Source organism: Globicephala melas, chromosome 2 (assembly GCF_963455315.2).
Source record: "Globicephala melas chromosome 2, mGloMel1.2, whole genome shotgun sequence".
NCBI lineage: Eukaryota > Metazoa > Chordata > Mammalia > Artiodactyla > Delphinidae > Globicephala > Globicephala melas.
This window is the reverse complement of record NC_083315.2, coordinates 120,923,232-120,936,074: the sequence shown is the minus strand read 5'-3', so window position 1 is coordinate 120,936,074 and position 12,843 is coordinate 120,923,232.

The following is a 12,843-nucleotide window of genomic DNA, read 5'->3' as shown; positions in this document are numbered from 1 at the left end:
AAGACAAATAATAAAATTTTCCTCTTTCTGATTTACTTCACTCTGTATGACAGTCTCTAGGTCCATCCATGTCTTTGCAAGTGGCACAATTTTGTTCCTTCTTATGGCTGAGTAATATTCCATTGTATATATGTACCACATCTTCTTTATCCATTCCTCTGTTAATGGACATTTAGGTTGCTTTGATGTCTTGGCTATTGTAAATAGTGCTGCAATGAACATTGGGGTGCATGTGACTTTTTCAATTATGGTTTTCTTAGGGTATATGCCCAGTAGTGGGAATGCTGGGTCATATCATAGTTCTATTTTTAGTTTTTAAGGAACCTCCATACTGTTCTCCATAGTGGCTGTATCAATTTACATTCCCACCAACAGTGCAAGTGGGTTCCTTTTCCTCCCCACCTCCTCCTGCATTTATTGTTTGTAGATTTTTTGATGATGGCCATTTGGACTGCTGTGAGGTGATACTTCATTGTAGTTTTGATTTGCCTTTCTCTGATAATTAGTGCTGTTGAGCATCTTTACATGTGCCTTTTGGCCATCTGTATGTCTTCTTTGGAGAAATGTCTATTTAGGTCTTCTGCCCATTTTTGATTTGGTTCTTTGTTTTTTTGATATTGAGCTACATGAGCTGTTTTACATTTTGGAGATTGATCCCTTGTTCATTTCTTCATTTGCAACTATTTTCTCCAATTCTGAGGGTTGTCTTTTCCTCTTGTTTATGGTTTCCTTTGCTGTGCAAAAACTTTTAAGTTTAATTAGGTCTCATTTGTTTACTTTGTTTTTATTGTCGTTACTCTAGGAGGTGGGTCTAAAAAGATCTTGCTGTGATTTATGTCAGAGAGTGTTCTGCCTATGTTTTCCTCTAAGAGTTTTACAGTGTCCAGCCTTACATTTAGGTCTTTGACACATTTTGAGTTTATTTCTGTGTATGGTGTTAGGAAGTGTTCTATTTTCATTCTTTTACATGTATCTGTCCAGTTTTTCCAGCACCACTTATTGAAGAGACTGTCTTCTCCATTGTATATTCTTGCCTCCTTTGTCATAGATTGGGTGACCATAGTTACATGGGTTTATCTCTGGGCTTTCTGTCCTGTTCCATTGATTTATATTTCTGTTGTGCCAATACCATACTGTTTTGATTACTGTAGCTTTGTAGTATAGTCTGAAGTCAGGGAGCCTGATTCTTCCAGCTCCGTTTTTCTTTCTCAAAATTGCTTTGGCTATCTGAGGTCTTTTGTGTTTCCATACAAATTGTAAATTTCTTTGTTCTAATACTGTGAAAAATGCCACAGTTATTTGATAGGGATTGCATTGAATCTGTAGATTGCTTTGGGTAGTATAGTCATTTTCACAGTATTGATTCTTCCAATCCAAGAACATGGTATATCGCTCCATCTGTTTGTGTCATCTTTGATTTCTTTCATCAGTGTCTTATAGTTTTGTGAATACAGGTAGTTTGCCTCCTTAGGTAGTTTTATTCCTAGGTGTTTTATTGGTTTTGTTACAATGGTAAATGGGATTGTTTCCTTAATTTCTCTTTCTGACTTTTTGTTATTAGTGTATAGCAATGCAAGGGACTTCTGGGCATTAATTTTTTATCCTGAGACTTTATCAAATTCATTGATTAGCCCTAGTACCTTTCTGGTGGCATTTTTTTGGATTTTCTAGATACATTATCATGTCAGCTACAAACAGTGACAGTTATACTTCTTATTTTCAATTTGTATTCCTTTCATTTCTTTTTCTTCTCTGATTACTGTGGCTAGGCCTTCCAAAACTATGTTGAATAATATTGGCAAGAGTGGACACCCTTGTCTTGTTCCTGATCTTAGAGGAAATGCTTTCAGTTTTTCACCATTGAGAATGATGTTTGCTGTGGGTTTGTCATATATGGCCTTTATTATGTTGAGGTAGGTTCCCTCTATGCCTACTTCTGGAGAGATTTTATCATAAATTGGTGTTGAATTTTGTCAAAATCTTTTTTTTTTCATTTATTGAGATGATCATATGGGTTTTATTCTTCACTCTGTTAATATGCTGTATCGCATTGATTGATTTGCATATACTGAAGAATCCTTGCATCCTGGGGATAAATCCCACTTGATCATGGTGTATGATCCTTTCAATGTGTTGTTGGATTCTGATTGCTAGTACTTTGTTGAGGATTTTTGCGTATATGTTCATCAGTGATATTGGTCCATATTTTTCTTTTTTTGTGATGTCTTTGTCTGGTTTTGGTATCAGGGTGATGGTGGCCTCATAGAATGAGCTTGGGAGTGTTCCTCCCTCTGCAGTTTTTTGGAAGAGTTTGAGAAGGATGGGTGTTAGCTCTTCTCTAAATGTTTGATAGAATTTACCTGTGAAGCCATCTGACCCTGTACTTTTGTTTGTTGGAAGATTTTTAATCACCATTTCAATATCATTACTTCTGATTGGTCTGTTCATATTTTCTATTCTTCCTGGTTCACTCTTGGAAGATTGTATTTTTCTAAGAATTTGTCCATTTCCTCCAGGTTGTCCATTATATTGGAAAATAGTTGCTTGTAGTAGTATCTTATGATCCTTTGTATTTCTGCAGTGTCAGTTGTAACTTCTACTTTTTCATTTCTAATTTTATTGATTTGAGACCTCTCCCTTTTTTTCTTGTTGAGTCTGGCTAAAGATTTATCAATTTTGTTTATCTTCTCAATGAACTAACTTTTAGTTTCATTTACCTTTGCTATTGTTTTCCTTGTTTCTATTTCATTTATTTCTGCCTGATTTTTATGATTTCTTTCCTTCTCCTAGCTTTGGGTTTTGTTTGTTCTTCTTTCTCTAGTTGCTTTGGGTGTAAGGTTAGGTTGTTTATTTGAGGTGTTTCCTGTTTCTTGAGGTAGGATTGTATTGCTGTAAACTTCCCTCCTAGAACTGCTTTTGCTGCATCCCATAGGTTTTGTGTCATTGCATTTTCATTGTCATTTGTCTATAGGTATTTTTTTTTATTTCCTTCTTGATTTCTTCAGTGATCTCTTGGTTATTTAGTAGCGTATTGTTTAGCCTCTATGTGTTTCTATTTTTTACAGTTTTTTTTCCTGTAATTGATTTCTAATCTCATTGTGTTGTAGTCAGAAAAGATGCTTGATACAATTTCAATTTTCTTAAATTTACTAAGGCTTGATTTGTGACCAAACATGTGATCTATCCTGGAGAATGTTCCACATGCACTTGAGAAGAAAGTGTAATCTGCTTTTTTTCAGATGGAATGTCCTATAAATATCAATTAAGTCTATCTGGTCATTTGTGTCATTTAAAGCTTGTGTTTCCTTATTTATTTTCTATTTTGATGATCTGTCCATTGGTGTAAGTGGTGTGTTAAAATCCCCTACTATTTTTGTTTACTGTCGATTTCTCCTTTCATGGTTGTTAACATTTGCCTTATGTAATGAGGTGCTCCTATGTTGGTTGCATAAACATTTATAATTGTTATATCTCCTTCTTGGATTGATCATTTGATCATTTTGTAGTGTCCTTCCTTGTCTCTTGTAATAGTGTTTATTTTAAAGTCTATCTTGTCTGATATGAGCATTGCTACTCCAGCTCTCTTTTGATTTCCATTTGCATGCAATATCTTTTTTCACCCCCTCACTTTCAATCTTTGTGTGTCCCTAGTTCTGTAGTGGGTCTCTTGTAGACAGCATATATACAGGTCTTGTTTTTGTATCCATTCAGCCAGTCTGTATCTTTCAATTGGTGCATTTAGTCTGTACACATTTACAGTAATTATTGATATGTATGTACCTATTACCATTTTCCTAATTGTTTTGGGTTTGTTATTGTAGGTCTTTTCCTTCTCTTGTGCTTCCTGCCTAGCGAAGTTCCTTTAGCATTTGTTGCAAAGCTGGTTTCGTGGTGCTGAATTCTCTTAACTTTTGCTTGTCTGTAAAGGTTTTAATTTCTCCATCGAATCTGAGTGATATCCTTGCTGGGTGGAGTAATCTTGGTTGTAGGTTTTTCCCTTTCATTACTTTAAATATGTCTTTCCCCTCCCTTTTGCCGTGTAGAGTTTCTGCTGAAAGATTAGCTGATAACCTTATGGAGATTCCCTTGTGTGTGTTTTTTTGTATATATTTTTTTTTTTTTGCAGTACACGGGCCTCTCACTGTTGTGGCCTCTCCCGTTGCGGAGCACAGGCTCCGGACGTGCAGGCTCAGTGGCCATGGCTCACGGGCCCAGCCACTCCGAGGCATGTGGGATCTTCCCAGACTGGGGCACGAACCCGTGTCCCCTGCATCAGCAGGTGGACTCTCAACTACTGCGACACCAGGGAAGCCCCCTTGTATGTTTTTTATTTTGCTTTTCCTTGCTGCTTTTAATATTTTTTCTTTGTATTTAATTAATATGTGTCTCAGCATGTTTCTTCTTGGGTTTATCCTGTATGGAGCTCTGTGCACTTCCTGGACTTGGGTGACTATTTCCTTTCCCATGTTAGGGACATTTTTGACTATAATCTCTTTAAATATTTTCTCAGACACTTTCTCTTTCCCTTCTTCTTCTGGGACTGCTATAATTCGAATGTTGGTGCATTTAAAGTTGTCCCAGAGGTCTCTGAGAGTTTCATTTCTTTTCATTCTTTTTTCCTTATTCTGTTCCTTGGCAGTTATTTCCAGTATTTTATCTTCCATGTCACTTATCCGTTCTTCTGCCTCAGTTATTCTGCTATTGATCCCTTCTAGTGTATTTTTCATTTTAGTTGTTTTATTGTTCATCACTGTTTATTTGTTCTTTAGTTCTTCTAGGTCCTTGTTAAACATTTCTTGTATCTTCTCTATCTACGCCTCCATTCTGTTTCTGAGATTTTGGATCATGTTGGCTCTCATTACTCTGAATTATTTTTCAGGTCTATTGCCTATTTCCCGTTCATTTATTTGGTCTTGTAGGTTTTTACCTTGCTCCTTCATCTGTAACATATTTCTCTGTCGTCTCATAGTTGTTGATGGTTGATGTGTTCCTGTCTTGCTAGTTGTTTGGTCTGAGCCATCCAGCACTGGAGCTTGCAGGCCATTGGATTGATCTGGTTCTTGGTGCTCAGATGAGGACCACTGGGCGAGCTCACACTGATAAATATTCCTCGGGGCCTGAAGTTCTCTGGTAGTCTGGCAGCTCAGAATCAGTCCTCCCACCACAGGGGCTCAGGCCCAATCCCCAGCCTCAGAACCGAAATTCCCCCCCGCCAAGCCACATGGTATGACAAAAAATAACCCAGACAAACAAAGCCCAAGGCAAATATAAAATAAAACTGAACAAAAAGAAAAGCAAACCTACAAACAAAAAAAATAAAACACAAATAAAACCCAAGAAAAATAATGAAAACAAATCTAAGCAAACAAAAGACAAACCAACAAGCAAACAACAACAAAGGAAAGCAAAAAACAGAAGACACACAAATAAACAAGAGAATCCAAAAATCAAAACCAATAATAAAAACAAAACTAACCTAAACAGAAAACAAAAAATGAAAAAGGAAACTAAAAGAACAGCTCGTTTCTTGAAGATTTTTCTTGTCCACTTAGATTCTGAGGTCCTCCACTAGTGTTCAGTAGGTGCTCTGTGAGAATTATTCCAATGTATTCTTGATGTACTTTTGAGGAGCTCTGAACTCCACGTCCTTCTATTCCTGTCTCATTTCTGAGATTGGTAATTTGTATAATTTCAGTTCGTCTAAATTTGTTGTGTGTATGTGCACTTTATGGTCTAGAAAGCGGTCATTCTTGCTATACTTTTATGATCACTTATATAGAAGGTATATCTGATGTTGCTGGGTCACATTTTTTAAAATGTGTGTAGATTATATACTGTTGGTTGGTTTTGTTTTTGAGTCCTTTTATGTCCTTCTTTGTCTTCTGTCTAGTTGTTGTATTAATTAGTGGTAGAGGGTATTTGTGGTTCCAATTATAATTGTGGACTTATCTATTTCTTAGAATTCTATCAGTTTTTGCTTCACTATTTTGCTGCCTTCTTAGGTGCATATGCATTTAGGATTGGTATGTCTACTTTGTATAATGACCCTTTAATCACTATATATTATTCCAGTCTCTCTCTGCTAACTTTCTTTGTACTGAATTCTACTTATATTAAATTATCTACTCCTTTTTTCTTTTGATTAATATTTTCATGATACATGTTTTTCTATCCTTTAATTTTCAACCTGCCTATCTCAATATATTTAAAGCAGGTTTCTTATAGACCACATATATTTGAATCATATTTTTAACCTACTCTGCAGTATCTGCCTTTTAATTGACCCATTTAGATTATTTACATTTAATACAAGTATGATATATTAGGGTTTATTCTGCCACTTATTTTTTTGGTTTTTCTTTGGTCTCTCTAGTCTTTTTTGGCATATCTTTTGACTTTTTCTACTTTCTCTTTAGTTACTTGAGCAAACATTTTTGAGAATTCTATTTTAAATAGAATTCTATTTTAAATAAAATTCTATTTTGACATTTACCAGTTCAAGTCTAGTGCAGCAACTTTAGCTCTTTTTAAGTTCTTTCGTCCTCCCCTATTTGTAATATAATCCTCTTACATAATTTCTGTACAGACACTTATAATTTCATCAGGCAGTGTTCTAATTTTTGTTTCACCTGCCAAAAATAATTGAGAAGATGCATGAGAAGGAGAGTTTAGTTATCTGTGCATATTTTGCTTATCATGTTCTTTTCTTGTTTCTGATCTTCCAAGATTCCTTCTTTGTTGGTTTCCTTCTGTTTAGAGAACATTTTTATATATCCTTTTAAGGTAAACCTCCTAGGGACAAATTCTCTTATTTTTCAATAATTTAAGAATGTCTTTGTTTCCCTTTAATTCCTAAAAGATACTACACTGGGTAGATGATTCTGAGTTGGAAATTCTTTTTGAAATATTTGAAAAATATTGTGATACCTCTTTATGGCTTCCACTTTCTAATGAGAAGTCTTCTGTCATTCAAATTGTTTTTTTTTCTCTACATAAGGTTTCATTTCTCTCTTGCTGCTTCAAAGATTTTTTTCTTTTTCTTTAACTTTTAGAAATTTGACTAACATATGTTTTAAATTGGGTTTCTTTAAATTTATCCTGTTTAGAGTTTGTTCAGCTTTTTGAAACTGTAGGATTATATTCATTGTCATTTTGAGGAAGTTTTCAACCATCATTTCTTTAAGTACTTTTTCAGACTTGCCCTCTTTCTCTCCTCTCCTTCCAGGAGTCTAATGACACATATGTTAGATTTTTAGAAAAATAATCCCACAGGTCCCTGAGGCTGTCTTAAATTTTTTTTAGTCTGTTTTCTCTCCTTTGTTCATATTGGGTAGTTTGTTTTGATCTCCCAGTTTCCTGATTGTTTCCATTTTGCTGTTGAGCCTTTCTACTGAGCTTTTTATTTGGTTATTGTATTTTTCAGTTCTAAAATTTCCATTTGGTTCTTAGTCATGTCTTTTCTTCCTTTGCTTACAACTTTATATTTCTTTGCTGAAGCTTTGTATATTTTCATTTGCTTCAAGCATGTAGGTAATAGCTCACAGAAGCATTTTTATCATAGCTGTACCAAAATCTTTGTCAGATAATTCTAACATGCCTGCTATTTTAGTGTTATTCATTGCCATTTTCATTTAGTTTGAGATATATTCTAGTTCTTGGCATGATGAGTGATTTTTTTTTGCTGAAAACTAGACATTTTGAGTATTATGAGAATAGATCTTAATTAAACATTCTGTTTTAGCTGGAATTTTCTGATACTACTTTGGCAAGTGATAGGGCACCACCTTGCTACTGCCCGATGGAGGTAGAACATCAGGTTTCTCATTGGGCCTCCATTAGCCAACAAGGGCATGCTCCTCATTACTGCTGGATGGGGATGGGAATTCTAACTTCCCTAGTGGTCTCCACTAACACTGGTGGGAAAGCTTCATTATTGCTAAGGGAATGTGAAAGCCATGGCTCTTCTCTAGGCCTTTTCTGATATCACTCTGGCAGAGAGAGGGAGGAGCACCTCATTACTGCAAGTAAAGGAAATCCAGGCTACTCAAGTGGAGTTTACTGAAAGCACTGTGCTTCTACGTCCAGTGGAGGTGAGAATCTTAGCTCTCTATTTGGTCTTTTCCAGCATTATATATTGGGTGTACCTCATAGAGTCTCTCTATGGTGGAAGTCTAGGATTGTCACATTGCCTTTGCTTACATGTGTGGGGATAGAGGATTATATTTCTGTGTGTGAGTGTGTGTGTGTGTGTGTGTGTGTGTGTGATGTTTAGCTGGAGTAGAGCAGTTATTATGTAAAGTTGTTTTTTATTTTTTTTCTTTCTAGAAAGCTTTCTTACTACCCTGGCTAGAGATAATAGGTTTTGGATGTAGTTCTTTTTGTCTTTTTGAGTTTCCATAATAGCAGTCTTTTTAACACCCAGCCTGGTATATACGAGACAAAAAGAAAACCCAAGTAACCCCCACCATGTTGTTTCCTGTGTCCTGAAGTAACCCAGCAAGTCTGCTTTCTTCTAGTCACTCCTTAGAGTATTATTTTTGTTTTATATGTAATGTCTACATTTTTTAGTTGTACTTAGCATGTGGAATAGGGAAAAGTACTCTGTGTCCTGGAAGCAGAAGCCCATCTACATTTTTGTAGATCTAAATCAATTACTATTTTTTCCATAATGATTCTTTCATATTTTATCATCTTCGTACCTCTATTTTATCAGGTATTTCACTATCATAGTTCTTATGACTTGCATTTAATAATAACACTATTTAAAATAGTAATTGTCAATCACTCATATCTATATCTCAATAAAATGTTCATTAATAGACTGCCTCTTAGAAAAGTGTGCAGTTATTATTTGTTATTCACAAATAACTAGATGAATAATTGTTTGCTCTACACATTTGAAGAATTCTTCCTCCTGAAAGAGATCATGGTACAGATAAGGGCATCATGGTATTAACCTTCAAATAAATAATAGGTAATGTGCTTTTTTTCATAATTTTATCCAATAGTACATCTAAAGAATGACCTGGACCAACTAGTTGCTTAACTGCATTGGAGTCACTGCAGTTATTCAAGCGCCCTCAAATAGATTCCATTTCAAAACTAGAAGAAAATAAAAAGATATAATGACTTTGGGCTTAATTTATATTACATATATATCAAAGTTCAGTTCTTGCAAGTTAACATAGTTCTTCAGGGTTCACTGGAAGATAAAAGTGTGAGATTTTAAAAAAAACAACAAAATAAAGCACCATAGTTTTGTTGGTCAATAAACACCTCTAATTTTGTACTTCATTTGATTGTTTTTAAAATATTTGAATTTTACAGATAATATTTACATGATAAAATTTAATGCCTCAAAATGGAAAAGCATAAACTGCTTAGTGAGTTTGAGATGCTGTTATCATGTAATGGCATTTACAATTTTTTTAAAAAATCCAAATGTAGCTCTTCTTGCAGCATGACAAAGAGAATTAAATGTATAACACTTGGCTTTCTAGAAACTCATATCAAACAAGTAACCCTAAATTATATAAAAGATATATGAATAAAAGCTGAGCAAGTACACAAATCAATCAACATACCAACTTTATATACTAACAAAGTGAAAAACAATCACATTGTTTCTCTTGAATGAATAAAGATTTGCCAATTAAGGTTTAGAAAAGTAGACCAAGAAAATTTTACTGCCTTTAAATACTCCCTTGATAATAGTATACTACAGATGATAAAACAAAATGGCTGGATTAAGTCCAAACATTATTGATTAAATAGTACTAGTTTGGAGATTAATTTGAACACATATTACAATACTTCATTTTAACAGTTATGAGTCCTGGCTATCATACAACTTGTTTGGTATTTCAATCATTTTTCTTTTCATCTTAAAATGAAAATAAAAATCATGATCTGCATTATTTTCTTTAGAGATATTGCAATAAGATATTATTTAAACACATTATGTGTAAATGCATTCTGAGTTATGATAACCTGATCAAATTGATTTGGGAGGAAGAACACTTTTATCTTCTACTATTATGTACTTCTTTTCATATTGAAAGAGTTCCATATGCCATAATGGCATGTTCACTCTGTAGTCAGTTTACTTCCTTTAGGAAAAGAAAGAGGCAGGGTGGGATAATACTGTGTTATAAAGAATTTGTCTGGTCTTTGTTCTGAGCTCCTGGAAGAGAAACTCTAAATCCATGGAATTTCCCCACGTGTGTATCTTTTTTATTAATGATAGGCTCCTCAGACTACACCTGAGTTTACACTAAGGAATTTATTAATGTTGGGCACCTAGATGGTTTCAGGATGGGAGCTGGACATGTGAGAAAGACCATGTGATGATTAGACAGTTAGGCCTTTGAGTGATATCAGCTAGGCCTCTGGAGAAGGGAGAGGGGCTAGAGATTGAGTTCAACTAAGAGGCCAGTGACTCAATCCATCATGCCTACAAGATGAAATTCCAATAAAATAACTGCACACCTGAAGGTCAGTGAACTTTACTCACTGGTAATCATAAATGGAGTGCTAAGAGAGTGATGAGTACTGAGGCAATGGAAGCTGCACATTTGGGAACCACCCAGACTTTAATTTATATGTCTTTTCATTTGACTGGTCCTGTCTTTTATCTTTTAGAATAAAAATGTAATCATAAATATGGCACTTTCCTGAGTTCTGTTAATCCTTCAGACAAATTACCAAACTTGAGAAAGTAGTGGGAACTCACAGATTGGAACACAGTTGGTCAGAGAAACCTGGAGCTTGCAGCTGTAGTCTGCAGTGAGGACAGTCTTGTGGGCTCTGGGCCATTAGCCTGTAATATCTGTGCTCACTCTGGGTAGTTAGTGTCAGCTGCAATGCAGGTAGTAATAAAGAAAAAATTATTTGTGACACTTGTTAAAGATGGTAAGGCATTATTCAGGACTATTAGATATAGGTGATAGGTATAGGGACAACTAAGATAGAATTTTGCAGTAGATGAGAGAGATTGGATCCAACTCCAAATATAGCATGGACACATGGGAATTTGTTTATAGCCAAGGAATAGGATGGAGGACAGTGGATGAAAAATTACTAAGAGGAAACATATCAAGGATAATGGGGATTCTGGTGAAAGATTCTTGCTGAAGACAGGACAGGGAGATCAGAAATCACCTGGGGGATGGTGAAGGATGAAAGGCCTGATCAGATAATGAGGGTGATCAGATATGGAGGGTGAGGGATTCTGGTTAATCAGACCTAGCAGGGTTCTCGTTAAAATTAGCTTTTTTAAGAAAGTGCACAGATGAGCCTAGAAGAAGGTTCAGAAGCCTGATTAAAGTTTGATTAAGCAAAAAATCTTTGTCAGTAGTTAGCCTCAAAATGGTCAGCAATGATCCCTGCCATGTGGTATTAACACCATTGTATATTGTCCATCCACATTGTATGATTACTCTGTGTGATGGGTCAACTGAATATAGCAGAAGTGATGGTATATTACTTTCAAGATTGTTAAGGTATACCAAGCATTAAAGCTTTCATTTGTGTCCTCCCCTTTACCTACCCTCCCATGTGGTCTTGACTGATTTGCCATGCTATGGAAAACGGCTCTCACAGTGTAAGCAGCCCTGTACTAAGTGTGCCTACTTTTGGGAGACTAAGTCTAAATCCCATATAAACATGTTTGGGCCAGGACTTGGAAAAAATGGCAAAAATTAAAATGTAGGGGTTGAAATAAGTGTAAGATGATGGAAAGTGTTGGTACTGCCAGTGTGCTTGGTCCTGTGCCCTCCACTTTACTTTGTGGATTGTGCGTTCAGACCATGGCTGTTTGCAGCACTTAATTTGTTTTCATTTACTTTTAATAAATGTGAGTATGTGGTTGTTCATTATATTCTACACATTTTTTTGGTAAATCTGAAATATTTCATTGTTTTAAAAATGGAAAGGGCATGCATTCAAGTTAAATTCTGTAGTCTTAACACCTTCAGCCTTCTATTGGATTCTAGTGTAAATGGTATATTGAAATGAATGTCATTACTTTGAATAAAACTAGTGGGAATTTTATGGAATCATCAGCATTTTCCCCCTGATATTTGCCCTCTCCTACTCAAAAGACCTGCATACATCTTGAGAATCAAATTCTTCCCTGTCTCTGAATCTCTCTGGGTAAAGCTGCAACTTTACCATTTCCTGACTAAGGAGTGAAGTTTTCCTATGGGTCAGCATTTTCTCTGGTGCCTGATACTCCTCCAGGAAGCCCACTACTAATGCTTTGATCACTTGTGCTGTTAAGAGCACAGAGTTCTACGGAAGGAGAATTCATCACTTCTGTCTGCTATTCAGTCCTGCAAGTATGCTTTGATAATTTTTAGAGTTTAGAGACCAGAGATTTTAGGTTTATTTACACCCCTTTTCCCTCAAGATTTCAGACATTTGTGTAGGAACTTGGACCACATACATATTTGATTTAGTCCTGATTTTGTTCTCCAAATTACCTCTACTTTTGTATTCAGCATGTTAAGTGAGTAACTTCATCAAGCTTGGTTCTCTCTTTCATCAGGATTAGTTCTCCCCCAGGACTTCCCTCAGTTAAGAGACTTTTTTTTTTTTTTTTTTTTGCTATATTTTAATAGTGCTTCAGGCAAACCTGTATAGACAGTACTTTAACAGATTCTCTGCTATTCTACCCCACCCCCTAACCTCAAGTGGAGACTCTTAAAACACAGTTTAAGAGTGTAAGCAGTATGAGTGTGACCCGCTTGTAAAATTTCATTCTGATTAACAGCATGGATTTTTAACTTGGAAACTTCATTGTAGCATAACATCCTTACTTGATTCATTCTCAAGATTTATGGA